Here is a 23,142-nt window from a genome sequence, read left to right as displayed (position 1 = left end):
TCAATGCGAGCTGTGGCAAGAAGGTTTGCTGTGTCTGTCAGCGTAGTGTCCAGAGCATAGAGGCGCTACCAGGAGACAGGCCAGTACATCAGGAGACGTGGAGGAGACCGTAGGAGGGCAACAACCCAGCAGCAGGACCGCTACCTCCGCCTTTGTGCAAGGAGGAACAGGAGGAGCACTGCCAGAGCTCTGCAAAATGACCTCTAGCAGGCCACAAATGTGCATGTGTCTGCTCAAACGGTCAGAAAAAGACTCCATGAGGGTGATATCGTCGTCCACAGGTGGGGTTTGTGCTTACAGCCCAACACCGTGCAGGACGTTTTGGCATTTGCCAGAGAACACCAAGATTGGCAAATTCGCGACTGGCGCCCTGTGCTCTTCACAGATGAAAGCAGGTTCACACTGAGCACATGTGACAGACGTGACAGAGTCTGGAGATGCCGTGGAGAACGTTCTGCTGCCTGCAACATCCTCCAGCATGACCGGTTTGGCATTGGGTCAGTAATGGTGTGGGGTGGCATTTCTTTGGAGGGCCACACAGCCATCCATGTGCTCGCCAGAGGTAGCCTGACTGCCATTAGGTACGAGATGAGATCCTCAGACCCCTTGTGAGACCATATGCTCGTGCGGTTGGCCCTGGGTTCCTCCTAATGCAAGACAATGCTAGACCTCATGTGGCTGGAGTGTGTCAGCAGTTCCTGCAAGACGAAGGCATTGATGCTATAGACTGGCCCGCCCGTTCCCCAGACCTGAATCCAATTGAGCACATCTGGGACATCATGTCTCGCTCTATCCACCAACATCACGTTGCACCACAGACTGTCCAGGAGTTGGCAGATGCTTTAGTCCAGGTCTGGGAGGAGATCCCTCAGGAGACCGTCCGCCACCTCATCAGGAGCATGCACAGGCATTGTAGGGAGGTCATACAGGCACATGGAGGCCACACACACTACTGAGCCTCATTTTGACTTGTTTTAAGGACATTACATCAAAGTTGGATCAGCCTGTAGTGTGTTTTTCCACTTTCATTTTGAGTGTGACTCCAAATCCAGACCTCCATGGGTTGAAAAATTTGATTTCCATTTTTTTTTTGTGTGATTTTGTTGTCAGCACATTCAACTATGTAAGGAACAAAGTATTTCAGAAGAATATTTAATTAATTCAGATCTAGGATGTGTTATTTTTGTGTTCCCTTAATTTTTTTGAGCAGTGTATGTTACTATGATACACCAGACTGATGACCTGACTACTGCTCACCCCCACGAGCAAGTGCAAGTGGCGTTTACAGAGTTGGAACCCATCACATCTGCATTCCCAAATCATGGGAGTCCCAACTTGCTGAATAAAAACCCTTGGTATAAGACAAGGAAGGGAATGTTGCTGGCCCTGCTAAGTGGGACATGTACTGTCGATGATGCTTTTATGTTGCCCTTCTTATGAGAAGGCTACCATAACTATACATAACTATACATCTGTGAGTGCATTCCTGTGCAAGCAAAGTTTATACACGCTTGTGAATGCTCGCTGTCTCTTTCCATTGTCTATGGAGTGGGGAGATATATAGGATGGGTTAGAAGTAGGTTTATGTTTATATGATATAGATTATTATTTTACTTGGATGGGTTATGATTAGTGGGAATGCATATATGCACTTTTGTAATTTCAGGATATAAGTATGGTTCTAGATACATGGCTGTTGTACATTTCTGTGAGCTACGAAACAAAATTCATTGTAAGAAATGATTATGGCTAGAGATGAGTGAATTTCCAAAAAATTCGATTCGGTCGGTTTGTCGAATTTTCAGAAAAGATTTGATTCGTTCTGAATTAATTAGTGGCGAATCGCGTTTAAAAAACCCAGCTATTTCCTGGCTGCAGAGTGGTGTAGAACACTGTGCCTTGCAGCAACATGAATAGTGAGTCTGCAATACTGTGAGTCAGGATGACACGCAGATGACAGGCGTCGCTCTTAGAATCACTGCACACTTCATTTCTTTGGGCAGCTATGGGGCCAAAACTGACCAAATAACTCAAGTGTGAACTCAGCCTTACAGATCGATGTTAGCGTCAGAAATAAAGAATCATGCAGAGACCCAAGATCCTATTATAGCGTGAAAGAGCACACTTCTTTTACACTGTCCTCAGCTGATTCCACATAGATGTCTACAAAACCTGTTCTATTAAATTCTTATACAAGTAGAGCCCCCCGACAGAGTGGAGAGGGTGTCAGCAGTAAGTTTGTATTAAAGTCACTGATTATTTTGCCCTTCCTCTGATCTGTCAGAACAATAACTCCCCAAAAACAGATCCTGTCTGTTGAGCATACGCCGTCACTCGGTCAGCATTTGGTCAGTGATCCATCAGTATTGCTAATGCAAAAAAAAAACAGAAGTAGATCCAAAACAGAGATGACACGTGAATGGAATACTTGCATGTCTTCTGTGTTTTGTACCCACTCCTTCTTTTGCTACCAAATCATAAGCCAATTTTCATGGGAACATACAGACCTTACAGCTGCTACACAGACAGTGTCTCATTTTTCCTTCCTTCTGACATATCAAGAAGGGTCAAATAAATGATGATGTCAACCAGGCCAAAAAGGCAAAATAGTGGCCCAGTCATGAAGTGGGGAGGGTAGGAACAGCATGAGAAGTCCACATAGTGGCCCAATGACATAGTGTGGAGGTGGAAGCAGCATCAGGAGACCACAGAGTGCCAAGGTGACATAGTGTGGAGGTGGCAGCACCATCAGGAGACCAGAGAGTGGCAAGGTGACGTAGTGTTGAGGTAGCAGCAGCATCTGGAGACCACAGAGTGGCAACATGACATAGTGTGAGGGTGGCAGCAGCAGCATGAGGAGGCCACAGAGGGCAAGGTGACATAGTGTTGACATAGCAGCAGCATCAGGAGACCACAGAGTGGCAAGGTAACCACGTGGAGGTGGCAGCAGCAGCATCAGGAGTCCACAGAGTGGCAAGGGGACATAGTGTGGAGGTAGCAGCAGCATTAGGAGACCACAGAGTGGCAAGGTGACATAGTGTGGAGGTGGCAGCAGCATCAGGAGTCCACAGAGTGGCAAGATGATGTAGTGTTGAGGTAGCAGCAGCATCAGGAGACCACAGAGTGGCAAGGTGACATAGTGGGGAGGTGGGTGGCACTAACAGTACCCGCTGATTATGGTGGGTGTAAAAAGGAGCATTTGGCATCAGATGTGTGGCATCAGGTGTGTGGCGGCAGCAGCAGAATAGCAGCTGAGGCAGGTAGCCAGAAGAAACCAGTCTTTTTTGTCAAGGTGTGGGTGAGGCAGCATGGATGATCTAATCTGATGCATCAGGCATTGGTAGGTGGAAATCTTGGCTGATCCACAACTGATTCATCTTGACAAAGGTCAGTCTCTCCACATTTTCTGTGGACAGGCGAGTTCTCCTTGGGGTAACTATGGCCCCTGCCTCTGCTGAATGGTGACAATTTGGCTGTCACTACGCAAGCAAGTGAGCATGCATTGGGCTATTTGTGCAAGTGACTCGGAGGGACTCCCTGCCTCCATATCCACTGCATACTGCCACGGTGTGTCTGAGTCATCTACCTCGTCTTCCTCATCTCCCTCTTGATCCTCCGGCTGCTTCTCTTCTCCTGTCACCTGTGTAGAAAAACCACCAATTTCACTACACATTGCTTGTTCTCCAATGTCCTCCTCCTCCTCCAGTTCACCCCCCCCAAAGGGCTCATGTGGCCATGAGATGTACGCGCCACGTCTCCAGTCCCCGGACCAGTCAGATTTACCAGCATGAATTCCTGGATATGAATGAGTGGTATGATGTTGTTCATCCCACAGTCCTGGCGATTGACAAATAAAGTGGCCTCCTCAAAAGGCACGAGCAAACGGCAGGTGTCACGAATGAGCTGCCACTGGCTAACTTCGAAGTTACACAGGGGAATGCCTCTGTCCGCCTGTATCATCAAGAAATCGTTTATAGCCTTTCTCTGTTCATACAGTCAGTCCAACATATGGAGGGTGGAATTCCAACGGGTGGAAACGTCGCATATTAGCCTATACTAGGGGACGCCGTCCTGCCAATGTAGCTCAAGGAGGGTGTGCTTGGTGGTTCACGAGTGGCTGAAGTGCATGCTAATTTTCCTAGCCATTTTTAGGATGTCTTGTAGATGGGTGGAAGACTTGGAAAGGAAACGCTTGACAACCAGATTGAACATGTGTGCCATGCAGGGCGTATGACTCAGCCCTCCTTGATGCAGCGCTTACACCGTGTTCTTCCCATTGTCGGTCACTATGGTTCCGATTTTGATTTGTCACGGAGAAAGCCAGGATTCGATTTCTTTAAGAAGGACGCGGAGCAGTTCCTCCCCTGTGTGACTCTGTTCGCACAGGCAAACTAGATGCAGAATAGCATTACATCACCGTGCCCTGCACATGGGGTATGCTAGTGGGGCACTGTGAATTGTCCCTGCAGTGGAGGCTGAGGAGGTGGGCGATGAGGAGGCAGAGGCGGACATTGTTGCAGGACCAACGGCGTGAGAACATGGAGGCGGAAGCAGCATCACCTGGCCAAGTTGCTGGTTTGGCTGGACAGGAATGACATTTACCCAGTGGGCCGTAAAGGACATATATTGTCCTTGACCACAGTTACAGCTTCACACGTCAGCGCTGCCGTGCACTTTGGCACACATCTTTTCTACATATGTGTGCATGGCTGGTAATGCCTTTTTGGCAGAGAAATGACGGCTTGGGACTCTCCACCTCGGCTCAGCACAAGCCATCAGTTCTCTGAAAGGTGCAGAGTCCACCACTTGGAAAGGGAGGGACTGCGGTACTAGCAACTTGGCCAGGAGCACGTTCAGCTTCTGCGCCGTTGGATGAGTGCACGCATAAAGTTGTCTCTTGGCAATCGATTCGGTGATCGATTGCTGACGGAATGATTGACTAGGCGGAGCTGGAGCATCGGGACCAGCAGATAATGGGAAGGACAGACAGCTTCCTTCGGCTGAGGTGGTGGAGCCTTGATTGCCTGAAATCAGGTGCGTGCCACTGCGTGATGCAGCAGTTGCTGCGGCAGGCAGGACCACCATATTTGAGACACGGTTCTCCCAAGCCACTTTATGGTGACGCTGCATATGTTGACGCAGGGCCGTGGTGCCAACATTGGCACTCTGGCCACGCTTCACCTTCTGCCCACAAATTCAACAAATGACCATGTTCACCTCCCCCGACGGCTCAACAAAAAAAAGCAGAGTAGGTGATTTTACCCCCAACACTCTGCACTGACTGACTTCTACCGCCACTGCCTCAGTGAACCCCTGCACCACTACTTTCCGGGCCGGTAGGCTTCTGCTAAGTGGGTGGTCTACCTTAGGCACGTTTGGCTCCTGACTTCCCACTGCTGCTACCCTGCTGACTCCTGGCCACGCTACTAACTTGCTGGCTCCACCGCTGCCTCACGGGCCAGCTGCCACCCTCTTTTCCTGATGATGATGAAGCCCCTTCGTCACCCGGCTCCCAATTGCGATCGGCTACATCATCATCGAGTACTGTCTGCATGTCACTTATGTCCTCATCAATGGTGTCTGAGCCAGGAACCTGATCGCTTGCAACACCAGCTCCCACGCCACTCTCCTCATCACTACTTGCCCGCGGATGTCTCCTCTGGATCTTGGCTGGGCAGTAGCTGCTGACTGTCCTCTAGTAGCTCGTCCTCACTTTATAGTGTTGCTGAGCCCACAGCATATAGTACTTCTCTGGCTAAGGGAACAGAAAAGGACAGAGGCAGTTTGAGGACAGGTGAGGGCACAGGGCCTGCTCCCGGGCCATGCCTAAGTGTCTGACGAACCCCCAAATTTTGGCTGGGGGTGTCTGATGTCACTTGGGACAAAGTGGATGACCAAGTCAACCATTCAAGAACCGCTGGGTTGCTGGTTAAGACACGACCGCTAGCTAACACTGGGAGCTCAGGCCTCTCGAAGTGACCCCTTCTGTCACACCCCCTTACTCTGCTGAGACCTGTGCATGTGCCAGAAACATTTAGGCCTGTGCCCCTCCCCTGTGCAGGGCCTGTCACTTCTCTTTCTGACATACTGTTAGATCAAATAAGTAAATAAAATCTAAATTAATACATGCCAAAAAGGGCTGTAATTTTCTCACACTAATTTACAGCAAAAAAAGGCTTTAGAACATATAACTGCGGCCATGAACGGCAAATAATACTTTTTTTGCCACTAATACACGCCAAAAAGGGCTGTAATTTTTTCATTTCGCCACACAACGGCTAATAAGCTCCATTTTTTCCCCCCACTAATACACGCCAAAAATGGCTTTACTTTTCTCACTTCACCACACAACGGCTAATAAGCCCTTTTTCTTTTTCCCCAAAAATACACGCCAAACAAGGCTTTAGAACATATAACTGCAAATAAAGTTGTTGTTTTTTGCCACTAATACATGCCAAAAAGGGCTTTCATTTTCTCACTTCACCTCACAATGGCTAATAAGCCCTTTTTTCCCCCCTACTAATACACACCAAAAAAAGGCTTTAGAACATATAACTGTGGACGTGAACGGCAAATAATTAAAAAAAAATTGCCGTTAATACACGACGGCTAATAAGCCCCATTTCTACCCCCCACTAATACACGCCAAAAAGGGCTTTAATTTTCTCACTTTACCAAACAACGGCTAATAAGCACTTTTTCTTTTTCCTAATACATGCCAAAAAAGACTGTAGAACATATTTTTCCACTAATACATGCCAAAAAAGACTGTAGAACATATAACTGCGTCCGTGAACGGCAAATAATATATATTTTTTTGCCACTAATACATGCCAAAAAGTGCTGTAATTTTCTCACTTCAACACACAACGGCTAATAAGTCCACTTTTCCCCCCCACTAATACAAGACAGAACATATATATAACTGCACCGCACAAGGGCTAGTAAGACCCCAATAACAAGAATGGTTTGCTGGAATTACAGAGGTATTGCAAACCTGAAATGAGCAGCAGTATAATGGCAATTTGGAAGTCTTTCCTAGCACTGTTCCTTACGCCTGCTAACGTCTCTCCCTGCACCAAGGAAAATGGCTGAATCCAAGATGGCTGAGGCTATTTATAGGGCTGTGACATCACTGGGCTGGCTGCTAATAGGCTGCATGTATGGCATTGTGCGTGATCCTTCGTTCCCAGAGTTCCTTGCTCCATGTCCTAACATGTGCCGCAGCCATTTTAGGAAAAAATGTGATTCATTACCACGAAGCGTGAGAAAATTCGGATTCGGTGCAAATTGAATAATTCCTGAAATTCAGACTTAATTCCACTTTGCCAGCTTCGATTCGCTCATCTCTAGTTATTGCAGTCTTAAAGTCTTATCTTAGCTTCTTTGGCAAAATCCTGTGCATAAAGTGAAACAATAGCCTAAAATAGAAAATGAATAGTGGGCAGACTCATGTGACATCTATGACACTCTATAGTGTATTTATAAGAGGAAACCAAGGAGAGCAGGCATTTTTTAACATGACATTGTGTTAGGCCCCTTGCAGACGAGCGTGTCCGGATTAGGTCTGTATGCATCCCGGTGCATTGCGGCAAACCCGCGCGAGTAGGTACGCAATTGCAGTCAGTTTTGACTGCGATTGCGTTCCGATGTTCAGTTTATATAGCGCGGGTGCAATGTGTTTTGCACGCGCTTGATAAAAAACTGACTGTGGTACCCAGACCCGAACTTCTTCACAGAAGTTCAGGCTTGGGTTAGTTGTAGTGTAGATTGTATTATTTTCCCTTATAACATGGTTATAAGGGAAAATAATAGCATTCTGAATACAGAATACATAGTACAATAGGGCTGGAGGGGTTAAAAATAAATAAAAAATAATTTAACTCACCTTAATCCACTTGTTCACACAGCCGGCATCTCTTCTGTCTTGTTCTGTGAGGAATAGGACCTTTGATGACGTCACTACGCTCATCACATGGTCCGTCACATGATCCATCACTATAGTGATGGATCATGTGACGGACCATGTGATGAACGTAGTGACGTCATCAAAGGTCCTATTCTTCACAAAAGAAGACAGAAGAAGACTTCCGGTTTCGGCGCTGGGATGCAGGACGCGGAGTGAGCTCCGGCGCCTGTCCTTCTATTATCACCTGCGCTCCATTTCCAGCGGCAACAAAGGACTCCGAAAGTCACCTGGGGGTACCCACAAAGTGGTGGTCCCCATTCCATGGACCGGTATCTATTACGGAGAGGCAGACGTCAAGTTAAAAGCGGGGCAAGGCAGACCACAAGCGTCACGCTGGGCAAGATGGCGGACTCCCGCCCTGAATCCCCAAATAACAGCAAGGGAGCTGACAGCGTGGCTGATGAAAGCGGTAAGCCGACTGAGGACTTGCTCAAAATAGCTATTGAAGTGGCCAAGTATTTGGCTCCGGACATCAAGGAGACCCTCGCTAAGACCCTCTCGCAGTCTCTGCATGAGCTACACGATACAGTAGCGAGACATGAGGCGAGCATAGAAGAGCTGGAGCAAAGGGTCGCAACAATGGAGGAGGATGTCTCCAGATATAATCGCGATGCCCAGGATCTTTTTAAACAGAATATTGTGCTGAAAGATCGCCTAGAAGACCAAGAAAACCGGTCTAGGCGTAATAACTTACGGATAGTAGGTTTGCCAGAGAGCATCAAACAGTCGGCTCTAAAAGAAATCTGTGAGATTGAGATACCTCAAGTCTTGAACCTGAATGGGAGGCATAAGGTAGAGAGGGTTCACCGAGTGGGGCCTGCTATGGACTCTCAAACACAAAATCGCACTAATTCCCAGAACCTACCATTGAGACCGCGCCAAGTCATAATGCGGTTTCTGGACTATAATGACAAGGAATCTATCATGAGGGCCTTCAGGGCTCGCAAAGGGCCGTTAAAAGTAAGAGGGCACACCATATTAATGTTCGCTGATTACTCTGCTATGGTGGCAATGAGATGGCGTGAATTCAGCAATGTCTGTTCGGAGCTCTATAGGCAGCAGATCAGATTCCATCTGTTGTACCCGGCGATTTTAAAAGTTACCACATTAGATGGTGAAGTAAAAACCTACCAGGATCCAGGTAGTTTATTGTGTTGTAAAGAATATTGTTCATTTTCATGCATCAGCCGACGCTTACTTCCAGAATCTTTCAGCTGTGGGTTATATCTGTCCAGCAGTAATCCTTGTCATTAGAATGTCATATATTGAGAATAGTTGTATATATGAAAATAGTTAGCTGAAATGTAAAGGGCTTACACTCGCCGCAGAAGAGGTGGATGATCCTTCGCCACCTTAAGAGGATGAAACCTGACATAGCACTGCTTCAGGAAACCCATTTGTTAGCAGGGGATTTTGGGAGAATGAAAAAACTGTGGGTCGGTCAGGTGATCGGATCAGCTTCCTCTGAGCGGAGAGCGGGAGTCCTGATATTGTTTAACAAGGCGTTTAATTTTACTCTGTTGGGTTCGGTAGCAGACGACAAAGGGAGGTTGGTCAAGGTATCGATAGGAGTCCAGAATATGGAGTACAGTCGTGGCCAAAAGTTTTGAGAATGACACAAATATTAGTTTTCACAAAGTTTGCTGCTAAACTGCTTTTAGATCTTTGTTTCAGTTGTTTCTGTGATGTAGTGAAATATAATTACACGCACTTCATACGTTTCAAAGGCTTTTATCGACGATTACATGACATTTACAGTATGCAAAGAGTCAGTATTTGCAGTGTTGGCCCTTCTTTTTCAGGACCTCTGCAATTCGACTGGGCATGCTCTCAATCAACTTCTGGGCCAATTCCTGACTGATAGCAACCCATTCTTTCATAATCACTTCTTGGAGTTTGTCAGAATTAGTGGGTTTTTGTTTGTCCACCCGCCTCTTGAGGATTGACCACAAGTTCTCAATGGGATTAAGATCTGGGGAGTTTCCAGGCCATGGAGCCAAAATGTCAACGTTTTGGTCCCCGAGCCACTTAGTTATCACTTTTGCCTTATGGCACGGTGCTCCATCGTGCTGGAAAATGCATTGTTCTTCACCAAACTGTTGTTGGATTGTTGGAAGAAGTTGCTGTTGGAGGGTGTTTTGGTACCATTCTTTATTCATGGCTGTGTTTTTGGGCAAAATTGCTTTACTGTTGGCATGACACAGGACTGATGGTAGCGCTCACCTTTTCTTCTCCGGACAAGCCTTTTTCCAGATGCCCTAAGCAATCGGAAAGAGGCTTCATCGGAGAATATGACTTTGCCCCAGTCCTCAGCAGTCCATTCACCATACTTTCTGCAGAAGATCAATCTGTCCCTGATGTTTTTTTTGGAGAGAAGTGGCTTCTTTGCTGGGCTTCTTGACAGCAGGCCATCTTCCAAAAGTCTTCGCCTCACTGTGCGTGCAGATGCGCTCACACCTGCCTGCTGCCATTCCTGAGCAAGCTCTGCACTGGTGGCACTCCGATCCCGCAGCTGAATCCTCTTTAGGAGACGATCCTGGCACTTGCTGGACTTTCTTGGACGCCCTGAAGCCTTCTTAACAAGAATTGAACCTCTTTCCTTGAAGTTCTTGATGATCCTATAAATTGATGATTGAGGTGCAATCTTAGTAGCCACAATATCCTTGCCTGTGAAGCCATTTTTATGCAACGCAATGATGGCTGCACGCGTTTCTTTGCAGGTCACCATGGTTAACAATGAAAAAACAATGATTTCAAGCATCACCCTCCTTTTAACATGTCAAGTCTGCCATTTTAACCCAATCAGCCTGACATAATGATCTCCAGCCTTGTGATCGTCAACATTCTCACCTGAGTTAACAAGACGATTACTGAAATGATCTCAGCAGGTCCTTTAATGACAGCAATGAAATGCAGTGGAAAGTTTTTTGGGGGATTAAGTTAATTTTCATGGCAAAGAAGGACTATGCAATTCATCTGATCACTCTTCATAACATTCTGGAGTATATGCAAATTGCTATTATAAAAACTTAAGCAGCAACTTTTCCAATTTCCAATATTTATCTAATTTTCAAAACTTTTGGCCACGACTGTACACTATCTTCAATGTATATGGTCTGAATTCCAATAACGCACAATTTTTTAGGGCACTGGAGCGCAACTTACTCATGGATAAGGCCTCAAACTTGATAGTAGGGGGCGACTTTAATTCAGTAGTGGTAGGGCAAGAGGATAGGAGAACCAAGTCAGCAAATAATAGGGCAAACATGGTTCAGGACGCAGTTTTAGGGCCGATGATGGAAACAGTAGGATTAGTAGACCCTTGGTGGCAATTTTATCCAGATGAAAGGGCTTTCATTTTTTACTCTCATGCTAGGGATTCATGGTCACGTATTGACTATATTTTCACCCAGAGATCCCTATCAGGCTTAGTGGAACATGCTGATATTGGGGATATTAATATATCAGATCATGCTCCGGTAACCTTGATCTTGAGGGACACTTTCTTAAAGGGTACAGATTATCTGTGGAGATTTCCCTCGAACTTATCAGGAAATGAAGATTTTAAAAATAAACTAGTGGGTTGGTGGGAGGAGTATAAGGAGAATAATCAGGCCCACATAGATACCCCGGAACTCTTTTGGCATAAGTCTAAGACAGTTTTGAGGGGGGTATCATGGGTTATGTGTTCAGCAGAAAGAAAGCATGTCAGCAATCATTAGAACGAGCAAGTGTTAAAGTCAGACAAATGTACAGGCAGTTTACAGAGGCACCCTCGGCAGAAAATAAGGCAAAGTGGGTAGAAGCACGTCAAGCTTTTGAAATAAGTGAAAGAGACAGAGAATCTCTCAAACAAACACATTTTGAAACCAAAATGTACCGATACGGGAACAAAGCTGGTCGTTTACTGGCTAACCTAGCTAAAGGCCAGAGAATGCCTCAGTTTATATCTAGCCTTAAAGATAATAAGGGGAAGGTGGTTATTGATCCAGCAGGTATAAATAAAGTGGTAGGCAAATATTATGCGGCTTTATATGAGGACGGCCCCTCACCACCACTAGTTGATACCCTTTTGGAACATGTGAAATTGCCCATGGTAAATTCTGACCAACTTCAGAGATTGAATGCGGATGTGACCATGGAGGAACTCCAATTGGTCATTAAAGGCCTGAAAAATGCAAAAGCCCCAGGGCCTGACTGTTTCTCGGGAGAATACTATAAGATATTAATTTCACAAGTATCCCCAATAATGTTGCAGCTTTACAATGACATATTGAAAGGCAGGATTCACCAGGATAAGGAGAATATACAGTACAGACCAAAAGTTTGAACACACCTTCTTATTCAAAGAGTTTTCTTTATTTTCATGACTATGAAAATTGTAGATTCACACTGAAGGCATCAAAACTATGAATTAACACATGTGGAATTATATACATAACAAACAAGTGTGAAACAACTGAAAATATGTCATATTCTAGGTTCTTCAAATCAGCCACCTTTTGCTTTGATTACTGCTTTGCACACTCTTGGCATTCTCTTGATGAGCTTCAAGAGGTAGTCCCCTGAAATGGTTTTCACTTCACAGGTGTGCCCTGTCAGGTTTAATAAGTGGGATTTCTTGCCTTATAAATGGGGTTGGGACCATCAGTTGCATTGAGGAGAAGTCAGGTAGATACACAGCTGATAGTCCTACTGAATAGACTGTTAGAATTTGTATTATGGCAAGAAAAAAGCAGCTAAGTAAAGAAAAACGAGTGGCCATCATTACTTTAAGAAATGAAGGTCAGTCAGTCAGCCGAAAAATTGGGAAAACTTTGAAAGTAAGGGCTATTTGACCATGAAGGAGAGTGATGGGGTGCTGCGCCAGATGACCTGGCCTCCACAGTCACCGGACCTGAACCCAATCGAGATGGTTTGGGGTGAGCTGGACCGCAGAGTGAAGGCAAAAGGGCCAACAAGTGCTAAGCATCTCTGGGAACTCCTTCAAGACTGTTGGAAGACCATTTCAGGGGACTACCTCTTGAAGCTTATCAGGAGAATGCCAAGAGTGTGCAAAGCAGTAATCAAAGCAAAAGGTGGCTACTTTGAAGAACCTAGAATATGACATATTTTCAGTTGTTTCACACTTGTTTGTTATGTATATAATTCCACATGTGTTAATTCATAGTTTTGATGCCTTCATAGTCATGAAAATAAAGAAAACTCTTTGAATGAGAAGGTGTGTCCAAACTTTTGGTCTGTACTGTATCTTACATTAAACTCTTACCCAAATCAGGGAAAGATCCCTTATTACCTAGCTCTTATAGGCCTATATCTTTAATAGATGTAGACACAAAGATCTTGTCTAAAATTATGGCTGACAGGCTGGCTTCCTTTCTTTCGTCCCTGATAGGGATTGAGCAGGTGGGGTTTGTCCAGGGTCGCTCGGCGGTTATGAACATTAGGACGGTTTTTAGCAGTTCTAGACAGGGTCCATCACAGACCTCAACTGGGGGAAACTCCAGCCATGCTCACCTTGGATGCTGAAAAAACTAGGATTCAAGGGAGCTTTTAGAACATTTATTACGAATCTATATAAGAATCCGAAGGCACAGGTGTACACTCAGGGCTATCTCTCCAAACCCTTTGAATTGGAGAAAGGCACGAGACAGGGGTGCCCGCTTTCTCCTCTGCTGTTTAACTTGGCATTGGAACCTCTGTCACGGCTTCTGTGTTCATCGGATCTGTATAAGGGTGTAGAGGTGGGATCGTCACAAGTGAAGGCAGCACTTTTTGCTGATGATGTGGTCCTATTCCTGGCTAAACCAGAGGAACACATTCCAGTTGTCTTTAAGGCCTTGGAGGCCTTTGGAAGCTACTCTGGATAAAAGGTAAACATATCTAAGTGTGAATTCCTACCTCTATTACCCATGAGTGATACCCTAAAGAAACTGAACAGGGAGTTGGGAATCACTTTAGCCAAATCGTACATAACGTATCTGGGGGTGAAAATAGGGAGAGATCCTCATTCCTTATATCAACTTAACTTTCCACCATTGATGTTCCGGATTAGAGCTGACTTGGATAGATGGCAGGGATTACCTCTTTCCTTGATGGGGAGATGCTGCTTGGTGAAGATGATGGGGGTTGCCAAATTGTTATACCCCATGCAGACAATCCCACTTTTATTACGTCATGTAGATGTTAAACTCTTGGAGAGTAGGTTTGTGCAGTTTATATGGCAGGGCAAAAAAACAAGAATTGCTCTGGATAAACTGAAAGTGAGAAAGAACTTGGGCGGCATTAACTTCCCAGACATTCGGGGCTACAATATAGCTTGTAACAGCAGATATACACTCACCTAAAGAATTATTAGGAACACCATACTAATACGGTGTTGGACCCCCTTTTGCCATCAGAACTGGCCTACTTCTACGTGGCATTGATTCAACAAGGTGCTGATAGCATTCTTTAGAAATGTTGGCCCATATTGATAGGATAGCATCTTGCAGTTGATGGAGATTTGAGGGATGCACATCCAGGGCATGAAGCTCCCGTTCCATCACATCCCAAAGATGCTCTATTAGGTTGAGATCTGGTGACTGTGGGGGCCATTTTAGTACAGTGAACTCATTGTCATGTTCAAGAAACCAATTTGAAATGATTCGAGCTTTGTGACATGGTGCATTATCCTGCTGGAAGTAGCCATCAGAGGATGGATAGATGTTCTCATTCTGTTTATGCCAAATTCGGACTCTACCATTTGAATGTCTCAACAGAAATCGAGACTCATCAGACCAGGCAACATTTTTCCAGTCTTCAACAGTCCAATTTTGGTGAGCTCGTGCAAATTGTAGCATCTTTTTCCTATTTGTAGTGGAGATGAGTGGTACCCGGTGGGGTCTTCTGCTGTTGTAGCCCATCCGCCTCAAGGTTGTGTGTGTTGTGGCTTCACAAATGCTTTGCTGCATACCTCGGTTGTAACGAGTGGTTATTTCAGTCAACGTTGCTCTTCTATTGAATCAGTCGGCCCATTCTTCTCTGACCTCTAGCATCCACAAGGCATTTTTGCCCGCAGAACTGCCGCATACTGGATGTTTTTCCCTTTTGCACCATTCTTTGTAAACCCTAGAAATGGTTGTGCGTGAAAATCCCAGTAACTGAGCAGATTGTGAAATACTCAGACCTGCCCGTCTGGCACCAACAACCATGCCACGCTCAAAATTGCTTAAATCACCTTTCTTTCCCATTCTGACATTCAGTTTGGAGTTTAGGAGATTGTCTTGACCAGGACCACACCCCTAAATGCATTGAAGCAACTGCCATGTGATTGGTTGACTAGATAATTGCATTAATGAGAAATAGAACAGGTGTTCCTAATAATTCTTTAGGTGAGTGTATATTGGATTGGGCAAACCAGACATCTTTCTATTCCAACCTTAGATTGGAAAAGCAGCTAGTAAAGCCTTGGGACTTGATTGCATTGCTGCATACCAGTATTTCTAGTCTGCCAGGGCCAATTAAAAAATCTTTGTTACTAAGGGACACAATTATTGTGTGGAAAATATTACGGAAGATGTATGGTCTGCCTTATCAATTGTCTAAGCATCTCCCAATAGTAGCTAACCCTAATTTTGAGCCGGGTAGGAATAGTAAACATATGCTTGCGTGGGCACAGAAAGGGATTAGAAGAATGGGTGACCTATTCCACGAGACGGAACCTAGATGGATGACGCAGATAGAATTGAGAGAGAAGTGGAATTTGAAGGAACCGACCTTTCTGCCGTACATACAGCTTATGTCTTATGGTAAGGACTTGTGCAAAGACCTAACTAAAGAATGGAGAGCGAATGAGTTTGATTCACTCCAAAGAATGAAAACCAGGCCGTCAATTTCACTTCTCTATCAATCTCTTAGAGACAAATGGGAGAGAGTGGATCCTAAGAAGATGTTCCGGAGATGGGAGACACTTTTAGAGGTAACGGATATACACCAATCTATATGTTCAGGTATAGGGGCATTATACAAAGCCATTCTAAATGAGCAATGGCGAGAGAACCATTTAAAGATTTTACATCACGCAATATATGGGTTCGACATCCCTAGTTCTGATGCAAGACAAGATAGGTTGAGCACATGCCCAAAGTTTGGCCTTTCAAAATCGGACTTGTTCCATGGATTATGGAGTTGTCCGAAGTTGAAGGAATATTGGAGTGACATTACTAATCTGCTGAAGAAATGCGGTAGGAAAGCCATAATGGAATACATAATGCTGATGTGAACAAGCCCTAAGCCATAATGGTGTTGCAAGGATAGTTTAGGGATATACCGTATTTAGTTAACTAGATTGATTTACTAGGTAGAAAACTCAAGGTTTTATCAGAGAGGGAAAGTATTGGATTGTATGTGTGTTTTACAATGAGGGTAGTGCAGCTCGTAAGGGGAAAGCTTCTTGTAAAGGCTTGTTCACACGGCCATTGTGGTTCCGTGGCCGTATTGCGGCGTGCATACGGCAGGTCCGCAATACACAGGCATCGGCCCGTGTGCACTCCTCATCAGGGATGCCGTCCCATTCACTTGAATGGGTCCTCAGTCACTGAGATGCAGAACGGAAGCATGGATCAAAACCCCACGGAAGCACTATGGAAGCACTTCCGTGGTGTTTCTGTCCGTGACTCCGCACCGCAAAAAAATTGAACTTGCTCTATTTTCTTGTGGTGCAGATGGATCACGGACCCATTCAAGCAATTCCAGCACTAGAAATAATCGAATTTATCAAAAATTTGATTTGGTCTTTTCGCTGAATTTTCTGAAAAGGTTTAATTTGATCTGAATTTATTTCCGGTGAATCGCGTTAAAAAACAACTATTTCCTGGCTGCAGGGAGCCTGTATAGTAGTGTAGAACACTGTGCCATGCAGTAACACGCATACATAGGGGGTTTGCCGTGGTAGTGAAATAATACTGTGAGTCAGGATGACACGCAGATGACAGGCGTCACTCTTAGAATCACTGCACACTTCACTTATTTGGGCAGTTATGGGATCAAAACTGACCAAATAACTAAAATGTGAACTCAGCCTTATAGGTCGATGTAAGCGTCAAGAAGAAGCGCACTCCTTTTACACCGTCGTCAACCTGTTCTATTAAACGCTTATACAAGTAGGGCCCCCCTGACAGAGTGGAGAGGGTGTCGGCAGTATGTTTGTGTTGACTTCCCTGAATATATTGCCCTTCCTCTGATCCGTAAGAACAATAACCTCCACAAAACGGATCCTGTCTGTTGAGCATCCGCCTTTACTCGGTCAGCATTTGGTCAGTAATCCATCAGTATTGCTAAAACCCCAAAAAAAATATCACAATTCAGGCAAGAACAGCTAATGGGACGTACGTATATTTCCTTTTAATACACCACGTAAATAGTTGTAGTACAATGTAACTTTACCAAAGAACGGCAATTAAGACGTATTCTTTTTCCTATTTCTACACCCCAAAAAAAGAAAAATAACAATCACAATTTACCACAGAACGGCTAATGGGACGTACGTATATTTCCTTTTAATACACCACGTAAATGGCTGTAGCACAATCTAACTTCGCCGCTAAATGGCACTTATGACATATATATATATTTTTTTTCATTCCTAATAATACACCCCCCAAAAAAATCAACGCAGAACGGCTAATAGGACATACATATCTTTCCTATTAATACACCCTGTAAATGGCTGTAGTACAATGTAACTTCACCGCTGAATGGCAATTATGACATATATTTTTTTCTTTTTTTGTATTAATACACCCCCCCCCCCAAAAAAAGCAAAACAAGGTAAAATCAACGCAGAACGGCTTATGGGACGTACGTATCTTTCCTATTAATACATTGCATAAATGCCTGTATCATACAGAATTTACAAGCACAAGAAAGGTTTGCTGGAATTAGTGATCATACAGTGCAAACAACCTAAAAGAAGCAGTATAACACCTATTTGTATTCCCTTCTATTGGACCCTGTTCTCCTTTTATAGTATAGAGTATGCCTCCCTATCCTTTCCCTACACCTTGAATAATCTTCCCCTGAACTTGTAAATCGTTTTTTTAGCACAATTAAGTCTTTCCTAGAACTTACCATAGCGCCTGTTGATGTCTCTCTCCCTGCACTAAGTGCACTGGAAAATGGCTGATTCTATTTATAGGGCTGTGACATCACAGGGGCTGGCTAGCTGGCTGCTTATTAGCTCCATGCATGGCATTGTGGGTAATCCCTCATTTCCAAGAGTTCTTTGCTCCATGTCTTATCACGTGCAGCAGCCATTTTAGGAAAAAATGCGATTTGTTAACACGAAGCGTGAGGAAATTCGGATTCAGTGCGAATCAAATTTTTCCTGAAATGTGGATCAAATTCCAATTTGTCAACTTCGATTCGCTCATCTCTATCCAGCACCTCTAGTAGCATACATTTAGCTTTGAGTCTTTGAGTCTTTTTCTTTTTGTGTATCTCCCATATGGAAGTTCTTCTCCACAAGGCCAGCAACAAAAAACACTGCCGTTTGTACGATCTGCAGGATGAAAATAAGCTATGGGTATTTGTTACCACGTTGGACAGCATGATGGCGCGCCGCATGAGATTTTGAGCAGGATCTTGTGGTGGCCTCTTCGTCCTCAAATGGATAAGGAATTATAATTTTTTAACCAATTAACCCCTGAAAGCCCTAATTTTTTCTATCTCAGATGCAGCGATTAGTGAAAAATGTGGCATCTAAGGGGTCCAATGATGGGGGGTGGGGGCGTCATTGCACCTGCTACTCACAAAGAAATGCATTTCGTGGCCAGCATTGATCTGTACTGATTTTCCCTGTCTTCTTTGTGACATTCAGGCAACATCCCCAAGCACTACAGTGTCCTTATCATCATCATCAGCTGTTTCTTCTCCTACTCAGACTCCTCCTCCTGCCATCACATCCATAACGGAATGTGTGGCCATGAGAAAACTAGCAATTAGCTTGTGTGCAAGCTGTGTGTCATATCAGAGCGGATGCTTTACACCCAAGCAAGCAAAATTGTCCTGTGCAAGAGTCAAAAGATTTTTTTTTTACGAAAATGAATCAGGATCACATGCATCGGTGAGGATTTTCCACACATCTCCGCCTGAGATTCTATCTGTCAATGCTGACAGTGGCTTTTTATCACCGTCCCAATGATATAACTGCCACTGTGTGCCTTCTCATTGTATTTCATACTGTACTGCAGCTGCTGCTAAGGCAGCTGTTACTCCTCCTACTGCCACTTCTACTAACCTTAAATGGTTGCTCATCTGCCTTGCCTGTGAGGTTCCATAATGAACTGTTGCTCCCAAAAAAAGGGGAATTTTTGGGCACTTGCTCAGAACAAGCCACTACTTTTTCTGATAATACAATGTATATGAGCATTGGCAGGCATAACGATGTGGACGAACTTATTTGCAGTCTACCTGAGCACTCATTACATCAATCTTGTCCTACAGCTTCATTGTATTCGGTGAAGTTCTTTACATGCACATTTTAGTAGTGTTTTAGAAGTTTAGTTTAGTCAGTATTCATTCAAAAAGTTATGACTAATTCAGATTTTGACTGACAGTGGCCTTGTTACTCTCGAGATTGCGTATGTCCCAGCAAATGGTACCTTCCTTGTCCAAATTGCTGGGACTAGTGACCACTTTACACCTGCAGGGACATCACTTTTTGAGGAACGTTTAGCTAAAAGTAGAATGGCTGTCAAAAGCTGAAATTGTTCCATGTCTGGACTGTTGAGATAGTTGGTTACATTTCTCAGCCTTTAAATTATTATTTTTTAATCATTTTTCTAACACAGAAGAGATTTGAGCTTATTAATAGGTCTGCAGACAGTAAATTGCTGTTCAATAGTTTCTCTTGTACTTGTCAGTTTATCTGTGTTATATGGCGTATGTGTTAAGGTATGGGAGTTGCAAAAAATATACTTCACAAAGTAAAACTCAGCAATAAATGGCACACTTAAGGCATGGCATATTTCTCTTGTGGAAAATGTGTTGTTATTGTGACATGTGACCGTTGATGTGGGTGGTAAGAGAAATTAGAGTGCAAGGTGTGTTGTTTTTACATAAAAAGCAGAAAGCCGCAGCTACAGGCTTCTAAATTTAGTACTGTGGTGAAGGAAACTGCCACATATCTCTAGCTTCAGTTGGGAACAGGTAAACGAGATGAGACCTCTTTTTGGTGGGTTTACTTTGTAGTTTTAACTGACAAAAGTAAAATGAATGCATGAAAAAATGATGACTTAGCTGTAACCTCAGAGACCCCCATTCTCAGATGAAGTAAATAAAAAGAAGTGTTTCAGGAAGGAAACAGACCAACATTTGTACCACTGGCATTACAGTATTGAGATACAAAGCAGTTGAAGCTACTTCAGCCTACTTTAGTAGGTCTATAATATCCTAGATTTCATATAATACATTAAACCATGCTTGCCATGCATGGTAAGTGATAAACTGCATATAAACCAGCACTGAAAGAATAATGGTTTTCATTAAATTCTGCTTCTTTAGTAATTTCTTGTCCATCATTACACAATCTAGTTCTGCTCAGTTAAAGAGGTTGTCTGATCTAGGAGTTGACACTAGAGGACCACTAGTGATGTGCGAAGTTTTGAAAAACTCGATTAGGCAGCTTAGGCCTTGTTCACATCAGCGTTCAGCCTTTCCGTTCTCCTGCTCCGTTATAGGAGCAGGAGAACGGAAAGGACGAATTCGGCTCATAACTGAGCCGAACGGAGCCTACAGACCCCATAGACTATAATGGGGTCCGTTAGGTTTCCGCTCAGAAGATGATTTTGGAGCGGAGACAAAAGTCCTGCATGCAGGACTTTTGTCTCCGCTCCAAAATCATCTTCTGAGCGGAAACCTAACGGACCCCATTATAGTCTATGGGGGTCTATGAGGTCCGTAGGCTCCGCTCGGCTCAGTTATGTGCCGAATCCGTCCTTTCCGTTCTCCTGCTCCTATAACGGAGCAGGAGAACGGAAAGGCTGAACGCTGATATGAACATAGCCTTAGCTGAACTTTATCACAAATTCGTTACAAATTACTGTCACCCAACGCTTTTCATTGTATGGGGTGGACACAATGACGGGGAATGGCAATCGCACCACCCCCACCATTTAATCCCTCAGATGCCGCATTCAACATTGATTGTGGCATCTGAGACATCAGGTGTTCAGGGGGTTAATCAGGGGTTTAAAAAAAAAATGATACTCACCACTTGCTCGCAGTCAGGCCGTCCGCTCCATCTTGATTGAAGAAAACCCGCCAAAGGACCTGTGGTGAGCATGATGATGATCAAGTTGTTGGCGGGTGTGGTGACGTTATTTATGATGACGTCACAGTGTGTGGCGAGCACGATCATATTGTGACGTCTTCACACTTTGTCGGGTTTTCTTCAATGAAGACGGAGCAGACAGCCTCTAAATGATCAATTAGATGAAGTGAGTAATTTTTTTCTTATTTTCAGACATAATTTTAGGAAAAATCGATTCGTTACCATGAAGTGCGATGAAATTCAGCTTTATGGCGAATCAACATTTTCCTAAACTTTGGATCGAATTTCGCTTTGCATACTTCGATTCGCTCAACACTACTGACCACTGTGGCCATCCACTGCCCTCGGAAGTCACATGTGCTAAAACGCTAGATCACTCTAGTCTTTTACCTAAAGGAAATTTGTCACCAAAATTATTATCTGCCAGTTAAAACCAGATAGCGACACATATCCTTTTTTCCAAACTGTGTTTTTTTTAACATGATTATGGGGCTGCCATCTTCCCTAAGCTGTTCTTAACAGCGTTAGGCCTCTTGCACACGACCGTGAGGCTTTTTCTGTATTTTGTGGTCCGTCTTTCACGGATCCGTTGTTCAGCTTTTTGTTTCAGTAGTGTTCTCGTTTCCGTTCTGTTTTGCCGTTCCGTTTTTCCATTGGGTTTCCGTTTGTGATCAGTTTTTTGCGGATCGCAAAAGGAAACTGACGCATGCAATAATGTTTAAACAGTAAGTACATAAAAAAATTGTGCCGGGCATAAAATTTTCAATAGGATGCATTCTGTATGCATTCCGTTTTTTTTTTGCAGAACCATTGACTTGAATGGAGCCACGGAACGTGATTTGCGGGCAATAATAGGACATGTTCTATCTTTGAACGCAACGGAAATATAGAAACGGAAGGCATACGGAGTACCTTCCGTTTTTTTTTTGCTGATCCATTGAAATTAATGGTTGTGTATACGGTTTACGGAACGCAAAAAACGGAATGTAAATGGGAAAAAAAAACGTTCGTGTGCAAGAGGCCTTAAGAAGTGTTCCCCAACTCCAGTCCTCAGAGCCCACCTATCGGTCATGATTTGAGAGTATCCCACAGAATCAATACCTGTGGTAAGTCCTGAGGCATTGACACTAATTATATCACCTGCTCAATACTAAGAAAATCCTGAAAACATGACCGGTAGGTGGGCCCTGAGGACCACTAATCTACTGTGAATGGTGTATCCTATCTTAATATAACAAAGACAGGTGCTCTCTGCGGTCTTACTAAGCCCTCAAACTGGTGTTATATTATTTATACTGTTTATCACATCCACACATTTGCTATCCTGTGTAGGATGTCCATTGTGGTACTTGTGGTCCGCTGCAGGCATCCTCCATTGTATGCATTTTTGCTGGGGATTGCCATTAGCAGCGGACCACAAGTGCAGGATCTGCGCCCCCGGTATAGATGCACCACTGCATATGGGGTTGAGCACTTCCTGCTTTTTAATACCACGCCAATTTGTAGTTTGTATTTTGAATTTTTTGGAGGTGTAGAAACTCCTAGTCTGAATGCGCCTTTATTTCCATCTACAGGCAGCATTCTGGTGCACATGTGAGGCCCGGGCTATATCAGCCAGTCTTGGGTGGGGCTCAGAGCTTTCTGCCTCCTCCCATTGTATGCATGGTCACATGCTGGAGGTTACTGGGAGATTGCTTTGAGCCGGACCTTGCGCTCCTGTAATTCGCCCACTGGCTCCTGGTATTGCCCACACGGTCCAGGTAGGTTTAGCGTTAGGTCCCGAGCTACTTGAGAAACCTTGGCGCGGTGCTCGGGCTCAGATATGTCCTCATGTAGGACATGTTGGCTAATCTCTCAATTT

The sequence above is a fragment of the Bufo bufo genome, chromosome 1 (assembly GCF_905171765.1).
Source record: "Bufo bufo chromosome 1, aBufBuf1.1, whole genome shotgun sequence".
In the NCBI taxonomy this organism is placed as follows: Eukaryota; Metazoa; Chordata; class Amphibia; order Anura; family Bufonidae; genus Bufo; species Bufo bufo.
Note: the sequence above shows the minus strand (reverse complement) of the source record.